Genomic DNA, 19,280 nt, shown 5'->3' on the forward strand with positions numbered 1-19,280 from the left:
GCGTTTCCCAAATTCTACACGTGAAATACCATTTAAGCATATCAATCTTCATTTATTATATTGCATCGCAGAACCGCAAATTTATAATCTTAATATACTTGAATAGCGACACAGGCGTTTCGTTTACTGTTAGAGAAAATTTATGATGTTGTATTTATCTCACATAGCTGGTTGACTCGCCGGGCTCCCAGGCAAGGGTCCTATCAGCCCCCGTTGTGAGGGCCACGGTCACCATCGTAATGATACATCTGCAACACGTGTGAAAAGATCATGGTAAATTTATCAATGCAGATTGATTTTTGCTTAAACTCCGCTCGGTTTCGACGCTGCCTTACGGCGAAAGCGAATAATATAGTATAGGCGCTTTGAACTTCGTATCCTTGAGAAGTTCAATAATATTGTCCTTCGCCCATGCTAACACGAACAAGATTCTATTAAAATTCTAACTTCTTCAAGCTTATTGATTAATTTAATAAAACGCAAAATTTATTAGTAGTTATTCCATTTTTAATAAATAAATTTGGACCGGTTTCGTCCACCTTAAAGGGACATTTTGAACTGAGGCGGACGAAACCGGTCCAAATTTCTTTATTTAAAGTGGAATAACTACTTTCAAAATGCGTTTTATTAAATTAATTAATAATACAATGCAATTCCACCATGAATTGACAGTTAACACAATAAAAACAATTCTCCGAGCTTGTTTTTTAGGCCGAGAGAGCGGGTTGTAATCTCGAGCCCCGTCAATAAGTGAAAAATCAATTACATAACCATAACCAAGGTTGCTATGAATAAGTAGGATTTTCTCTATGCTTCGTTATACGTTACCAATTTTTTATTTTTGTGAATTGAATCTGTGGGTCTTTTCTATACTTATCGACCGCTTAAGTGATAAAAGTAATACATATTATTAAACTTAGGGTAGGTTTGTATAAAAGTATTAGCACTTATTGTAACACTCACAATAAGTCGGTTGTAATTATTGCAATAAGTGCTATATTTTAACAGCACCTCTCTTGACTGTGATAACTTTAGAGCGAGATAGACAGTTTTGACTGTTTAGACGGCTAACTAATTGTAACAATTATAATACCTCAATACAAATATGTAATAAATAGGTACTATCACTTTATCACTTTAGCGGACGATAGTCGCCTTGTGTATAGAATAGACCCGCTGGTTTACGTAATGTACGTTCATGTTAATCTTTTGAATTTCGAAAAAATATTTTTAACAGTAAAATGCGTTGTTTTTTTATTATTTAGATTTACATAACCCATTGAACAAAAAGAGTCGTGTGACCATAGACTCTGAAATGTTACAGCCGAATTGTATCGAACTCCCACCGTCTTAACAGTACTGTAGCGGGATCACACACATTGTGAAAAATCTAAGCACGAGATCTTTGCAAAACAAATCGCGGGAATTCAGGCAATTTGCCGCATTACTCACTGAAAGTGCACATTCTTCTGCGGTAACTCGAATACGTAGCGTCGGTCATTAGGGCCAAATTACCGAATCGGTTGACGACAAAAGCCGATTATATCGATTGCGGCTCCGTGAATGCGCGGCAGACATAGTTCGGATGAGGGTTTTAGTCGGCTAATCGGATCTCACGACGCAATATTAATTCCGGGAAGTATTTAGGGTGACGTTCTTCGGGATGTGTTTTATTGAAAAATGGCAGTGTATCTGTAAAGGGCAGTGGTAGGGTCTACCTATGCGTAGATGCCATCCATGGACTGAACCACCGCCATTTTTAGATTAATAAAGCCTTAGCATAACTTTTTGCACAAGCAACGAGTGGTCCACTGCCATACTATTTATTGATAACGTACCTACTTGCAAGCAGAGTATGGTATTCTATAATGACTGAAGAGTATAAATAAGTTATTAGTTATTGTCGTTTAGAATCGACTGTCACATTGACAAACGTCCTAGTGTATTATGATATTATTATACACAGAAGAAGTTTACTTACTTTGATCACTTCCAATTATTAATAACACATAACCACTAAATCAGATGAACTCCAAGGTCTCCAAGATACGTTAAAATAATCTGAAAGAAATCTGAAACTAAGAATACTCCGACAAGTGAACACGACAGACGCGTCAGTATGAGCACTCTATAGACAATGAAAGGTCATCCATAGACAACGGGATTGGCGAAAAGTAGGACCAGTCGTATAATGTATCGGCTTCCTTCTTCAGTGGGCAATGATTGAACCCGTATGCGGTTTAGAACCGTGTGCCACACTAAACTTATGATTTCTGTTCATGAAAATATATTTTTACTATGTTTGTAAGTACGATCAGATGCTTATAATATACTTTGTGAAAATATATTTCCTTGGACAGAAATCATAAGTTTAGTATGGCGCACGGTTTCAGTATATGGATGGCTTCTAAAAAGGTCTCAAAAATAACACAGGGAACACTATATACTATTAATAAAGGAATGAAGTTCAATAACGCTCATTAAAAGTAGAATTGTCTAGTTTGTATGTTTCTGAAAATTTTCCAGCTTCTTATTCTTCAACTATCTATCGGGTGGCAGTTTCACCTGTCAACGATATTGTACAATTTAGCGAGTAGCTGGCAAGGATATCATAAGCTATATTCGTAGCTAAAGAACTCGTTGATTTAAATGCCATTATAAATAGGTAGGTATTTATTTCGATATAGACGGTGTATTTTACGTGAGTTTCATCCAGAGTGACAGTCGCATGGGACAGCTACCACGTGGGCCTGATTTTGCCGTCATTACTGTGCAGTGCAATGCGACTGCCATGGCGCTGAGAGAGAGTGTATGTGTGCTGTGCTGCGTTACAGACAGACTGACAAACATATAAATCCAAACAAATATATAGTGATTACATTATATATATATATTTTTTTAAATTATTAAAACCATGTCCTTGCTTTTTCGTACAAGGTGGTTGTTAGTAATTTTGAACACTCACAAATACACAGGCTTTGAGAAAAACACATAAATATTGTATCCTCACCGGGATCGAACCCAAAACTCTCGGTTGGAAGGCCAGCTTTTTACGCACTGCACCACGACAGCCGCATATTGTGATTATATTATTCAATCTTTATTGAAAAATATCTCGATTTAAAAGCTTTTATTCTTGCTACGTCGAATTATGTACGATTTTTAGAGAATATATTTGGTATGTATATATGTATAGAGTAATGGTATATATTTTTGTTTTATTTGGGGACCCTTGTGGACTCGGAAACCTACAGACTTAGAGTACCGTTAAATCTACCCCTAATCATGTGGTGCCCCTAAACTTTCCCTTCAGAACAATTTGTAAAAAAAAAACTATTCGCGGTCATATCAAATGAATCTATATTATTTATTTGTGTCTTGTCCATACAAATTACTTCAACGACGACTCATTCATTATCAATTATTGAGAGATTGAGCAGTATTGTAAAAGCTCATCATGGCTCACGTTTTGTCACAAAACGTGCTCCACTACTCGGCCATTGTGCTTTTATTTAATCTATAAGTTTAGTACTGTACATTTCTAGATGACTTAATATGTATACAATAGTGTAATTCTTTTTATTAGCGAAATGCCCCACTCACGTGCATTACATTTTTGGATTTGTTTTATTCAGGTAGTTTGAACCAAACACGTAAAAACCTTATATAGATCAGTGGAGAAGAATCGAATTTGAATCTTGAATCATTATTTAACGTTTTGTAGTAACATCCATCAACACAAATTATAACTAACGATCTTAGACGATAATTAAGTACACAAGCATAATATTAATCAGTCGATATCAAACCTTTCAATCAAGCAGTTCAAAAATTAATCTCTCAATTAACTAGTCGTTCCTTGCATATTGTCCGAGAATAACGTAAAACTATTAAACATACATAATTTTGAAAAAACTTTACAGAAAAAGTAAGACACCCCGCAGAAATCGAACCTGCATCTTTCGGGTTTCGCTCCCATGCACATATACCACTATGCTAAAGGTGTCATACTTAATTGCGACAATTATTAACTAATGGCTTTTAATACTCTCTGTAGCGCTTTCCAAATTTAGCTACTATTCATTTTGTTCGGTGGATGTACGTGGCAGCAAAGAACTAGGGACCGAGAAGAGTGGAATGAGCTTGGAGAGACAGTTAATCCAGCAGTAGATCAATCCTGATTGATTATTATATTATTAATGTAATGTTATTTTATTGATGCGCACGATGGCCGCGTGGCTTAAGCGCCGGTCTATAGTGTCGAGGGTCCCAGGGTTGAATCCTGGGTCTGGAAAGTACACATTGTTTTTCAATTTGTGTATGAGTCAGAGTATGGACCTAATAGGTTGAGCAAGTGGCTGACATCCATTTCTCGTAAAAATAAAATCTGTTTATACAAACCTTCACTCTGTGGAGGTCCATATAATCCTATTAGGATCGGACATGGAAAAAAAATATTGTACGTTCATTCTTTCTAGTCTATATCGACGGTGTCAATAAATCGCGTTCCATTTTTAAACATTTTTAATTTTTCGTTTTATAAAAATATTAGATAATATGAAAGTTATTTATAAGTTTTATTATATAAACGTACCTACGAAAGTAATTGAACTTTCAAATCTAGAGTAAATAAATTATTCAAACCGAATGCGCATATCGATGTCATTTTAATTACGGAAATCGTCCATCATGATCGATGATTCGGAGATTAATTTCATGTTTTCGACAGCAGGGATCAGAAACTGAATTGCCTGGAGCCTCGCCGGTAAGATATACGTCCACTTCTCAGAACAGTTTAGTGTGGTGCTACATCCGTAAAGGTCATCGGTCCATATTTTTTTGAGAATTAACATATCGCCGGTGTGACTGTAGAAGTGACGTATTTCAGTCAATAAAGCCGACTATCAAATATAATCCACTGATAGTCGCAACAAGATTGAGGACTCTTTATGAACCATTTTTGAAAAGTGAATAATTCCTTAAAATACTAATCTTGATAATGGTGTGACAACCGTAATAGCTATTGACTTATAAACTGACATAAGTATAGAATTTAATAAAATTTACTCTATCCTTTTTAAATGAAACTGTATTTATTAGTAAATGCTAATTCAATTATTAAATTATTTTGGCTTAAAACTATGGAACACATAAATAAGGGAATTGGATTACTTTCTGGGTGAATTTGTAAGAAACTATAATTAACGAGTATGAAGAAATATGGGATAAACTTAAAGACGTTGAAAAGGATATGTGTAGCATCATTGTTTCATTCATTGACTTATTAGTGGATACAGCATTTGAAAGACAAAATACTCTCGAAAACGACGCTGATTGTATATATCTGATCATACAAATATCACTATTTCTTAAATATAAGAGTACTGATGAATGTGAACAAATTAAATATAATTCTACCGACCTATTATCATTGATCACAATTTACATGATGACGAAGAACCAGGGACCGAGAAAAGTGTAAACAGTTGGGGATGGCTTTTATACTTTTTTTTTTTTTAATATTTTATATTGTATATTTTTTTATGTTATAGTGATCTTCACAAATTATAAATTCAAGACGTTCACAACATGACATGGGAAAAAAATAAATAAATATGTAACGGCATTATATAATATAGTAATTAGAAGAGTAAACGGAAATATTATGAAAAGTTCACCGAACGAGCTAAGTGGACCCTATTTTAAGTATTTATTAAACAACGTCCACCAAAACTCATTACACGCAAGTGGTATACATCAATATTCAAAGCGATTTCGTTGAACTCGGTTACGGCCCCCCCAATTGGTATTACCGATTGCAGGCTAGTTCTGTATATAGGGAGAACAGACGATTAATTCTCTTGATTTCTAAGATAGTTATCAGGGGGATACAATACTACAAATAAAGGTTCTCTATATACCTAGTGTCACATACATTATAATATGAAAAATATTGTGTATCACAGAACAGATTAATAAATAGAATTCAGTTAGGCTATACCCCAATACCATGGCCCCTACATACTGAACCAGGCGTCCAGGCTAGGATGTTTGGCGGGACCCCCTCCCTATCGCTAAAGGTAAAGGCAGTGTGACCCACTACAGTAGCGTTTTCCATGTTGTACGCGGTAAAATTAAGGTGTATTTTTAGTGATTTTTTTGTATTTTTAATATATACATCCATTTGAATTATAGAGTGCTCGAGTATCGGCACACAGTTAAAAAATTACATCGTATAATCAAATATTTCAATTATTTAACTAAAAAAGCGCCGCAGGCGACTTTTTTTACTATTAGAGCAAATTTGTGGTCTGTGTTTATCTCACTTATCGGTCGACTCATCACGCCGGGCCCCTAGGCTTACAGCCCTGTGAGCACTCCCTTGTGGGGGCCATGCCCAATACACTACATTTTGAAGCAGGGTTTTGAATGTGTGAGTGTGCTACGAAAATGAAACACATAGACGTGCAATATTGTGTGTTGCAACCTTCAAATACTCCAATATTGAATGAGCCACAGTGCCTGTTACTCTTCACCCATTAGGTATTTCAGTTTCGATTAATTATGTCTTCGCTGGTGTACATATTGCAAATTTGCGTTCATTTCTTTGACCTTACCTGTTAACATTTCCAATTTAGTATTGAGATTTTGTGTTTTGAAATGGTTTCATTTAATAACGCTTAGTCAGTGTTTACTTTTGAAAAAGTGGTCCCCAATAGTAATGTCCAATTTGTATGCAAGACATATATGTGTGTAGGCAGTACTTACAGCCTGCTAGAGAAACTTATCTCTGCTAATAAACATAGAAAATCTTCATTACAGAAAGAGGCGGACAAATTTGTACGGTAATTTATTGGTATAAAATACCACAGTTTGTTTAACAGCAATATTACTGATTGTTATACATACTCTAAAAGATTTCCCATCACATATACATTTATTTTTATTACTTAGCTAACAGGTTGGGTTATTATTTCGCTTATCATAATCCTCTTACGTGTTTATATATATCCCAGTAGCGAAAGGGAGGTAGGCTATTCAAATCCGTCATAAATAGTGCACATTAAACTTTTTTAGTCATGTGTATTTGTTTTTATTGAACTAAGGTTACAATTTACAGATGGTTTTGTTTCGTTTTATAAGTCGTTCGTTTTATATTAAGGCTATACCTCAGCATGGTCTAAAAAGATCGTGACTAGGCGAATTGTGCAAATGACGCGAGCCGAACAAAATATAATTTGTCATAAAAATCCAACATGTGTCCATTTAATGTTATGTTTATTGTTATATTACTAATAATAGTATATTCATTGACATGTTTTCTTTTTCAAGTACATGCGGAACGTTTTTTAGTCATCTTTACACGATTTAAGAATATATTCCTCCGACGCCATCACAAAACAAATCGACGTGCTCACAAGTTGACTATCGCTCTCCAAATGGCAACGCGGCCGAAATTACGTCCCACACAGTGTTGAAAATTATTTGCCGTTTCATTTATGTACGCACTTAAGGTTGTATTTTGAAACAGTCAACAATGATCTATAAAATATATATCGTTTTATGAATAATAAATATTACAATTTTACATACAAGGAGGTATACCTAACCATTACTTTTATGACTGTGTAAACATGTCATCAACATGAGCGCATTGTTTATATCTTTATATGCTTTAGTTTTTACATTTTCCTTATACCTACATCCGGTTTTTTATCGCGGAATTATAACCTTTCCTCGTTGCGTGTTTACATTGATATCAGTGTAGGAGATATGGGTCAATGGAAATTAAATAATTAAAATGTTTCCTAAAGTTATTTAAAGCATGCAACGCTTCGTTTTTTTTTTTATCTTTCACTAATTATTACGATCTTGACATTCAATTTCAATAGGTCAGTAGGAGTTAGTTTTAGGTACGGAATCAAATACTACAAAATGTGGAAAACGCGAAGGCGTTGAAAAAGCCTTTATTATCAATCGGATGGTCCATATATAATAATATATGACACGTCACGCCCTGAGGATGTGAGAGGATCTGATATAACGTTATAATTTATTAGGTACGAATGGGATAGAGTGGACACGGAAGTACCAGACCAAGAACCAAGACCAGAACCAGACATCGCGTAGCCTGACAAAAAAGTACAATCCTGTGATGTCTTTTCGGTTTATTAATACATTTTGTTTCCACTGTCAATACCGAATAAATCGGTATTGTCTGATTTTTAAAACCGGTATTTTGGTATTGAAAAATACTGGATACCGGTATTGCAATCCCTATACATAATAATATACAATATTCCATGAGAACATCATACTGAAATCGATCATCTTCAACTACACAATATTTTTTAACTATCAGAGGGGAACTATAAAAAAGTGTCATAATTTAGACAGAAGGGTTAACGATTTTGTAACGGTGGTAGAAGGCTAAGTCTCAAATACCGAAAATCTTGTCATTTATGGGTGACGTCCCCATGGAAACGGAACAATAATAAATGAAAACGATGGTGAAAAATGTTTTATAATACTAATGGTTTTATTAATTATAAGTCGGTTTGCATTATAGATCGGTTTGTAACAAACATCAAAATTTTGTGCGCTGTGATTAATTTGGCAATTGTGTACTGATTTTAAAAGAACATCTCGAATTAGTGTATAAAAAAGATATTGGGAACTCTTGGAATAAAGAGTATCTATTGCATAGAAATTCTGTTATTTGTGTTGGATTTCCGTCTACCAACGTTCGGTTATAATGTAAATATTGTTTACAAATAATTTTTCAAAAATCTGATTTTCCCACTCGCGTTACATAATTGTCAATCTTCAATGTCGGGATTTCGGCCTTCGGGATTCCGGCCATTCGGGATTTCGGCATTCGGGATTTCGGTCTTCGGGATTTCGGCTTTCGGGATTTCGGCTTTCGGGATTTAGGCTTTCGGGATTTCGGCCATTCGGGATTTCAGCCATTCGGGATTTCAGCATTCGGGATTTCGGCCTTTGGGATTTCTACAGATATCTACCAAATCTATCACAGTCCTACGGCCAGTCCGTTTAGTCTGATTAGCTCCGACCCTTTTGATTATACAGGTCCTCTATTTTGAAACTAAGCACCTCATACTATCGAGATTCGTTTATAGTGATAAGTGTGGTATCTAGTTGTCAAATATGATACCTACCTGAGCTGAATTAATCCTTCGGCAAGTTCATCTGGTTATTTGGTCGAGCGAGTAGTCTTATCTTGTTAATCTGTTTTCGTGTACCGTTTGAAGTATTCTCTGTTATTATTGATTAAATCTCTGTGAACTCGGAATAAATACTAAAATCGGAAGTGTTTCTATTTTATAAATACTATAACATAAGTACTATTATAACTGGCGAACGACGTGGGCCCAAAGTGTTTCTATGTTATAAATAAATAAAACCATCCTATTCTATAATATTTCAGTTTTCAGTATCTTTTCACGGAATCTGTGTACGCTACTGCCTGAATTACATATTTTAATATTATTCTTTACCAACTACGATGTAATCGTACGGGAATCGTGCCTTTTTATTTGATTTATGATTTAGCTTTAAATTGGCATACGTACGTGAATTTTTTGCATGCTAAGTGCAGAATTTTTCGCACAAACTATTACGAGTCGAATTAAGATACTATCAAACCTGTGTACACTTATCATTAACCAGTTTTACACGATTATTTATTGTTTAATACACATTTTTATTAGCGTGATAAAATTATTTAATAGGCAATATAATACATATTATGATGGTTTGGAAACGAAGTTATTGTTAATTCTACTATCAAATTGTTGAATTATCACCGTTGACAGCTGTTTTAAGCTATACACGTCAAGTTAATTTTTTTTTAAAATATAACATGAATGTTATCTAAAATATAAGAATTAAAGAATTCCATTCTAAAGATGTCGGAAAAAGAAGAACCAGGGAACTCAGAAATAATCGGAACTGAAATACTTAACGGGTAAGGAGTAGCAGGCAACCGATCTCGAGTAAGGAAGAATCCATACTTCATACGTCAAATACTGACAACTTCTCTCGGCTTATGCATTGACGCTCATTTAATATTGGTATCGTGCATAAAGCGTGGTTCATTTTCGTTAGACACTCACATATTCAAAACCCTGCATCAAAATGTAGTGTATTTAATATAGCCTATCGGAATTCTATTTATTAATCTGTTTTGTGAAAAAAAGTTTTTCTTTCTACAATTATATTTTACAATAGTACCACATAATATTATTATATATTTCCAACCTTTTTCGAGTCGAGGCCCCATTGTATGGAAGCCAAGTGACCCGCTACCCCGATGAATAATTATAAATAGTCTTTTTAATAGGGCAATGAAAACGCATCGAAAATAGATTTTCCAGTATAATATAATTCAATATAACTTTAACTTAAAACACGTTTAATGCGGTGGTTAAATTGTAACTTTCGTTAATGCCAACCTCGTGTCATTCTCAACATTAATCTGTTTCTTGTTTTATTTTAAAAATGAAGACTCGTTGAAAATCCACTCTCGCAGAAATACATTGAAGCAAATGGTACTAAAACTCAAAAGGCAAGCATGGTAACATTTGGATATGACTGATACATAGCACACCAGAATTTATTAAAAAAAAAATCATGAAATAAGTTACGTGCCGAGGAATCGTTCTGCTGTTCCGAGAATTCATCTTGTACATACCTACTCGTAACACCGACTTTAAACCGATACAGTAGAAACCTTAGACTATAGATACATCTAGACGCCACCCGTTGCATTGCTAAATGAAGCCGCGTGCCTTGCGTTTGGTTTGTGGGCGAGCGAACGCATTCGTCTACAAATGTTCGAGACCATAGACCATTTAGCTAGTGCTCGCCCAAAGTGCTCGCACTAGACGCTCAGAATTAAAATATAATTTTCTATTTTTTTACGTTATATAGTATTTTTAAGCGGTCAAAATGCAATCATTAGGTAAAGATATCCATAATTTAAGTTATTTTAAAGAAACACTAGATCACCGATATTAAAATGTAAATAATATACAAATAAATTATCACGAACTTGTATCAACTTACCTATGAAACGTAATACCATCTTCTTGCTTATCAGTACGGTTACCACACTTTAATACAACACACAAAACCATCTTTTCTACTAATTAACTAAAAATATTTACCATTGACTTTATGTTTAACACAAAAAATATCAATTTTAGCAACTCGAGCTCGCAAGTTATCGACGCTATGTGAAGCGTTTCGCCCCGATTTGATGGCTATACTTTTGGAAACTAGCTCACAGATATGTAGACCTTTTATCTTACTCTAGCGCGTGTCGCAGAGAAGGAGAAAAGGTGCCGAATACTTTCTCACTCGCACTCATGCATCTTTTTTGTTCAGACGTTGGTAGAAACCTTGTAAAATTATAATCGCCGCCAATTATCAGCATAATCATGAAAATAAAATATATCGTAATAAGAGAAATACTTTCCCAACACTAACTCAAAATGTCAATTTTGTTGGTTGGACCTTGTCATACTAAGAGTGCGATTTGGTTCAAACATTATAAGCCTGACGACTCACCGCACGGCCATCGTATTAGTAATAATAAATATCACAAATTTAGATTTTTTAATCGGTCATTATGTCTGTTGTAATGCCATTATCAAAACTGTCCTACTGCCTTTGTAGTGGTATTACAACCGAAATATTATGTTTACTATGGCGTACATATTTGACGACGATGTTATTAGATATATTTACCAAGTTTTTTCGCAGTGCATATTCATGTGTCATTAAGACACACGACTACGCTATGATATATTTATACCAGTGCCGCCACACTGTGGATACATGTCTGTGAATAAATGCTACTTTGGCCTGTTAAGACATTTTAAGTCCCGCATACTATCTCGCCGAACTAAAAGCACTCTTTACAAGACACTTGTAAAGCCAGTGCTCACCTACGTATCGGAAACCTGGACATTAACTCTGCAAAATGAACGAGCCCTGAACATCTTTGAAAGAAAAATTCTCCGCCGTATATATGGACCGATCAGGGATGGCACCAATTGGAGGAGAAGATATTATAATGCTGAGCTCTACGGGCTGTACGAAGATTGCAGCGCAGTTCAATCAATTAAGATTGGGAGACTGCGATGGCTAGGTCATGTGCACCGTATGAATGACAATGAACCTGCAAAGAGAGTGATATCCAGCAATGCAATAGGACGTAGAAGAAGAGGGAGGCCAAAGATTCGCTGATTGGATGGAGCTGTCAGTGACTGCCGTATTCTGGGGGTACCAAATCGGAAAGCGGCGACACTGGATAGGGACAGGTGGAGGGAGCTGTTGGAGGAGGCCAGGACCCACACCGGGTTGTCGCGCCCCTGATGATGATGATGACACTTGGATTAGAATTTTTTTTTATAAAATGACATCATTCAGAATTTCTCAAACTTTTTCGGCTACTGTTTCTGATAAGTTCATCGACCCAACGGATTTTGTCGTGGCGCTGTGTTCGTTTAATGCATCTTGGGCTTCAATGAACTGCGTTTTTTCAACTATTGTCCACTCGCCATATGCCATGTCTGGCATATTACAATTTCATCAGCTTAGCGAAGTCTATCACACAGCCTATTCTTGTCGACCTGTATATATGTATACAACATTCTAAATTTTCTACTATCACATCAAACTTTTGTTATTACTAAACTTGTATGTTACAGTTAATTTAAATATTTATAATTATCACGCACTTTTCACCGTTTCTAATAATAAATTGTATGGGTATCTAATTTTATCTTGATATTACCGAGGAATGCATATCTTATGAATGCTCCATGTATCAAGCCTCGAAGCCATCCAGTGGACCAAAATACCTCACCGATATTGAGACCTGCTGATTGTTGAATGCAAAGATAAATTAAATTATTTTTGACTCCACCCATTTCCGTTTATTTCAATTTACAGTCCAAATTCGTAATGAAGAGTGCTTGCCACACTACTGAATAATATATTGTACGTAATAAACGAACAATAATATTACTGTGAATCCATTTTTGACAGTAATTAATACGTGTGTGGCGATCAACGAGTTCCTTGAGAACCAAGCGGTGTCAGGAAAATCGTGACATACGAGTAGTTCCCAGATTGATATTATTTATTAAATTATTCTTTATACATTGTTCACAGGCCGTCGGCAGTTTTGAATAATACTGACTCAGTGAGAAACGCCGAAAATAACATTGTAACACATATCTTGCAAATAAGCACTTTTCACCTCAACAATAATTATGTTAAAAATTCATTTTCTCATCGAATGCCTGGGATACTCAGTGTAAGCATTTTCAATCGTGATGGGTTTCAATAAAAAGGCTTTCACGATTGAACGAATATCTCACTCCGCGTTTTAACTTGGTAGAGAACTGTCACTAAACCTCTATCTACAAACGGATTAAATGCATTATTATAGCTACAGTTTTCTTTAATACATATTGACAAAAACCAATTCGACAACGTTTTAATTCAACAAGGGAGTTATCAATAAATGGTTACGGAAATTTACTTTATTAATATGACAACCACCTAAACTTTGTCAAAACGCTCACAATCCTGTTGTAAGAATACGTAAATATAGAACACATATAAGATAAAATTTATACTATTTAATAAATTTAGTTAAAATAATTATAAATACGAGTATAAAAAAACCTTTTTCTACACGTTATCTATCACAGTATGATTTGATTACTATTTTACACGGCTATTTTTGGACAGTAAATTGAATAAATAACTGTAAGATTGTAAATTCAGTTTGTCAGTTGAAGCGGATGAAACCAGTCCTGACGATTATTAAATTATGTGTAATACGTGTTGTGGTTTATTTTAATTACTTATAATTTCGTTAAACATTTTTTTTTATTTAAAAAAAAATGTCAAATAGTAATAATTTATTAGTTATGAAAATTCCCTTCGCGTTTTATAAATGGTACTCGAGAGCAGGCCTGCCCGTAGGGAATCAGTTACCTCTATGTGGTATCCAAAAACCCACCCCCCTTCGATATCTAAATGAACCATGAGAATATACCTACTGGATAACTGGATCATGCACTACCGGGTTTCAGTAAACCGGTTTACTAGTAATCACAGCTAAATTTATTTATAATTATCGTTATTTCACTAAAAGATTTTTTTTAAATTTGTATGTAATTATATTGACAGTTAAGACGATACATCAGTGAAACGGCAAATAATTTTCAACTATAGGCGTGACGAAATTTTGGACTCGCTGGATGCCGGCATTTGGAGAGAGAACGTCGAGCTGGGAACACGTCAATTTATTTCGTGATGGCGACGGGGGTATTAATTCTTAAATCGTGTAAAGATGACTAAAAACGTTACCCATGTACTTGAAAAAGAAAACATGTCAATGAATATAATATTATTATTGTTACCAATAGAACAATAAACGTAACATTAAATGGACGCGTGTTGGATTTTTATGACAAATTATCAATTAATAATGTCATTTGCATCCGCAATCCGCGCATCGCCTAGCCACGATCTTTTTAGACCGTGCCTCAACTGAGGTATAGCCTTAATGATATGAGTTCAAACTCGGTTCAACTTTTACAAGTATGTATATTTATAAGGTTTTTCAAAATTAAGTTTTTAACGCCGTAATGCCTTACAGTTACAATTACAGTTACTTTTTAATGCCCTAATAATTACCGGTATTCACTTCATTTAGTTACCGATTTATCGATAATGCCTTTTCTCGATAATTGACATACACTACTATATACTAATTATTTGTATTATTTAAAATTCAAGATATATGATAGAATCAACGGGATCTAATCAGCTTTCTTTAATATTGCTATACTCTCATATTATCCATCTACTTTTGATTCGAGCAGTTTGTTTTTGATTTTTCTTTTGCATTAATTTTGTTTTATTTTCCGTTGTGTTCAGAAACTTTGAAAACAATGGCGAAAGAAATTTTATCGTAAATCTTTCATCTAGCCAGTGAATGAACATATTTTAAAATTTATCTCTTCTTATTTTAAACACGACATTAGAAATATAATTCTTCCCATCTTAGTGAGTACTTAGTTAATATCTCCAATTTATTTATCACAAGCCATCGCGATATGAACGTGTTATAATATTATAACTGTTACCGTTGTCTGCATATTGTAATCTTTATACACAAGTATCTGAGTAGTTTGTCTTTTTGATATTTTGATATAACATTGTTACTGAACAAATTGTATCCCTGCTATCAACACTTCAACACAATATCCACTATAAACATAATATGAATCGTATATTTAACATATAAACCGATAAACATTAAAAAAATACACATTATTAAAATCTAGTATAACGAACTTACATATTGTATATCGCGCATAAATAAATATAAAGTAAAGTTACTTCCCTATTTTATAAATCACCATTGCTGTGGAACCGGTGGGCGGCTAGAAAATTTTACTACTAACAGAGATACAAAAGTGGGCGGTAGGTATAAAAAGGTTGACTACCCGTGGTCTACGGGGTGTATACGGCGGACCTATAAGATGGTGGCATAATCTAGAATGACGCATGAATTCTTGGAAGCGCCGTGTGGTGTCCATACGCTCCATATATGAGGCGGCCATGGCCGAAGAAGAAGAAGAACATGTCAAATTAAAGAATCGTACATCGGTGCCTTACCGATACCATATTATGTTGGTAACAATAATAAACCTTAATCCAATAATTCGATTACAACTAGATAATCATAACACTCTTAACTAACGATGTGAAAGTTCGATTCGACAACGTCTCTGGTCGGATCAAAAAAAAAATCTGTTTGCACGATTAGAACGAAAATTCGACGCACGTTCTCGGAGATCGTTAGAAGAAAGGCGAACGAAGATTATTGTTTCTGGATCCATCGGCCCATGATTGCAGTCTGCATACTTCGCTCGGAATTAACAATTCTCCTTTTCGCCAGACGCTAATCGATTTGCAATAGTCTATTTTCTATTTGCTCGGCATTACGGAGACAGTTATGTAGCAGCCGGCTACGGTAAAAAAGAAAACATTGGTTATCTTTTTTTTTCGTGGGGTCACCTGACTCTCGATATACTTGTCGATCAAATTCTCGTATCTTATTAGTGACGCGTGATGAACACTGTAGTATAATACCAACTCACTCAGATGTTGAGCAAAAGCTCTCACGAGTTTGTTTGTGCAGCATTATTATACGGTCCGTATGTCAAATTCAAATATATACATTTTTTTCTAACCTTATATTATTAACTTCACGGCTCTATACTATATTATATTGTAACATTTGGATCAGGGAACTGAAATACATAACGGGTAAGGCGATAGCAGGTAACCGACTCGAGTAAGGAAGAATCCGGGTTAAACTTACATAGTCAAGAATACGTTTTACGTCGAATACTGAAAACTGCTCTCGGTTTATGCATTTACGCTCATTTAATGTTGGTGTATTACACGCACTATTGCACGTGCATAATGCGTGCTTCATTTTCGTAGGACACTCGCACATTCAAAACCCGGCATCAAGATGCGGCGTATTGAATATAGCCAATCGGTATTCTATTTATTATCTGTTGTGTGATTTGGATCTTTAAATACCTTATTTATCTACTTACTTATTTATATATTTAAAATAATTACAAGATAAAAAGAACTTTTTTATATACAACGTTTTTAAATTTTCTGTTGAATCATATAAACTTGACTTGACTAGCTTAAACGATCAAAAAATTTGTTCTTGATAGAAATACTGAATAATGAAATGTCATTTCTTATTGATTTCCATAGTAACGCACGTATATATTATTTATAATAATTTAGTTGCTAGGATCCCCTAGCAACCAATAATGGTATCAAAATAACTCTTCATACAAAACAGAATTAACTAAAAATTAATTTAATTCTACTTAAAGATGGCTAAAAGTATTAAAAAAATAAATTGGCATCGTGTTCTGATATATTCTAAAAGTTTCAAATGTCTAGCTAGTCGGGAAGTTAGTTAAAATCGATTGCAAGATTTGTACCGGACAAAGAACCATCGGACAAATAAGAATACGACAGAAGAAAAACGTTGTAAAAAACGTTGTAGGTAATAATAATAAAATACACATTGAGCACATAACAAATTATTAATTCAAGACGTTCACAACATGACATTTAGAATAAAAAGTACAGGTAAATCAAATCAACTTAGTAGCGAAAAAAAAAACTAAAAAAATAAAATTAAAAAAAAACAATAATTCAAAAAATATATACAAATTAAATAATAAAATAGAATTTCAAAAACAAAATACATGATGCATCACTAAAAATGTCTACATCTCTAGGGAGTGCATTGACCAGCTGCACAGCCCTTGATATTGGTTTGTGGTGAACCTGACTCAAGGAAACAGCTTTAACCCACAATAGGTCATGGCTGCTACGAGCACGCATGTAATTGACGGGTGCATAAAAATTCAATTTATCCAGAATATCAGGACTGGAAGCAGGGAAAAATGCTTTAAGAGCAAAAGTGACCAACGTGCTTCAAGATAATGAAAGGATGACAAAGAGCTATAAGTTGTGATTTCATTACAACTTTTTACAAAATCTTCTTGAGCAAATCACTGATTTCTAAGTAACTAACTACTTTGGTAGGCACATGTGTTTTTTTACTTGTGTAAATTTGCACTAAATAATATAGTATTTTTATCCACGATTATATTTTATTTTAACAGTCAAGACTCAAACCAAACATCTCCAGTAGAAAAACAAAACCACAATCGGGCGCCGTATCCATAATTTTTCGGTATGCATAAAACATCCTTCATCCTGGCCAATTCAGCGCCGATGCTCTCGGTAACTTTGGCTAAGTTAGTTTGTTAATACAACCTCCACTCTATAGAGTTCCATATGATCTTCTTAGGATCGAACATGGTAAAATATATATACTAATATATTTTTTTTAAATATCCGGTGACCAAGTGCACTATCGTTGCTCTACAATATTGTTGTTCCGCTGAACGAATTTAATATCCCATGTAGACAAGGCCGTTACACTTCCTGTGTCCGCACATAAAGAAATTTTCTCAAAAGAAATCTCCGCTCGGCTTAGAATCTCAACGAAATATATTTTGAACCGTCACCTCGGGCGGTTACATCTTAACCAAAACAATAAACATTTAATAACCTCGGCTTTTTTCCATCTGCCCTTTGGGTAAAGTATTACTTTCTCGTGTACTACATAAGTACGTGTTTAATTAAATAAAGAATAAACATATTTCAATAAAAAAAATAACTCACCATTCCGTATATATTTAATTTGTATTATTACGTATCAAATTTACAATAATAAGACAACTTATATCCCGTTTTTCCTCTACTGAAATTAGTTTCTCCTCTCATAATAAAATTGTATCATCGTATAGCAATGTTATTTTTTAAGCATGTATTGTGTTTTGGTCACGGAAGATACTGCACAGTGTACAAATCATACTCCAGTGGCGAATACTATACTATATATTACGTGTGGCGCATATATATATATATATAGTCATCACTCGTCACCTTATTGGAATATACTGTATATTTCATTTTAAACATCATTTTTGATTGTCATGTTGACATGACAATATAAGCGTAATGCGAAATTCATCATGGACACGTACACAACACACAATCGTTCATAAATTGTCATAATTTTCATTCCAAACAAATAAAACAAACAAAAAATCTTATTTTATAGGAACTGAAGCAAAAAAAGACGTCTGGTTTCCACAGATTAAGTTGGCTACAAGTCCTTCACATTAAATGTTCATATGAAGAGAGCATCACACTTTTACTCTGACATTCCTCTATATAATATTCAGTTTCATCCAATTAGTTAATTGCATACTCGTTTATATGTGCAGATTTTACAATTGTGCCCATGCGCACTTGCGGCAGGCCGCCTCGCGGCTAGCCGCGGCGGCTAACCGCGAGTCACGGTTGTATTCGCGGTTATCCGCAATGCGGCTGACCGCGGGTACAGCGGTTACGTTGCGGCTAGCCGCAGTCAGTTTCAAAATGAACGTCGAGGCAGTCGCTACTGTTGTTTATTTGTATTCTCGGTTGAAACGAAAAAAGAAGAAAAAACTATATTGGGTGCATCCATTACTACAAACTCGCTACAACAACGGACTATTCGTTACATTTTTTGCTGAATTGAAAAAATATGACGACAAGTTTTTCCAGTT

The 19,280-nt window shown here is 34.6% G+C and overlaps 1 protein-coding gene across 2 annotated transcripts in view; it reads left to right on the top strand.

Moving 5' to 3' along the window:
• Positions 1-19,280, top strand: part of LOC147072894 (elongation factor-like GTPase 1) — a 468,820-nt gene that overhangs the window by 234,902 nt on the left and 214,638 nt on the right. The gene's annotated exons all lie outside the window — the stretch shown is intronic.

This window comes from Rhyacophila brunnea, unplaced genomic scaffold (genome assembly GCF_057557595.1).
Source record: "Rhyacophila brunnea isolate RB1 unplaced genomic scaffold, BYU_Rbru_1.0 scaffold_19, whole genome shotgun sequence".
Taxonomy (NCBI): domain Eukaryota; kingdom Metazoa; phylum Arthropoda; class Insecta; order Trichoptera; family Rhyacophilidae; genus Rhyacophila; species Rhyacophila brunnea.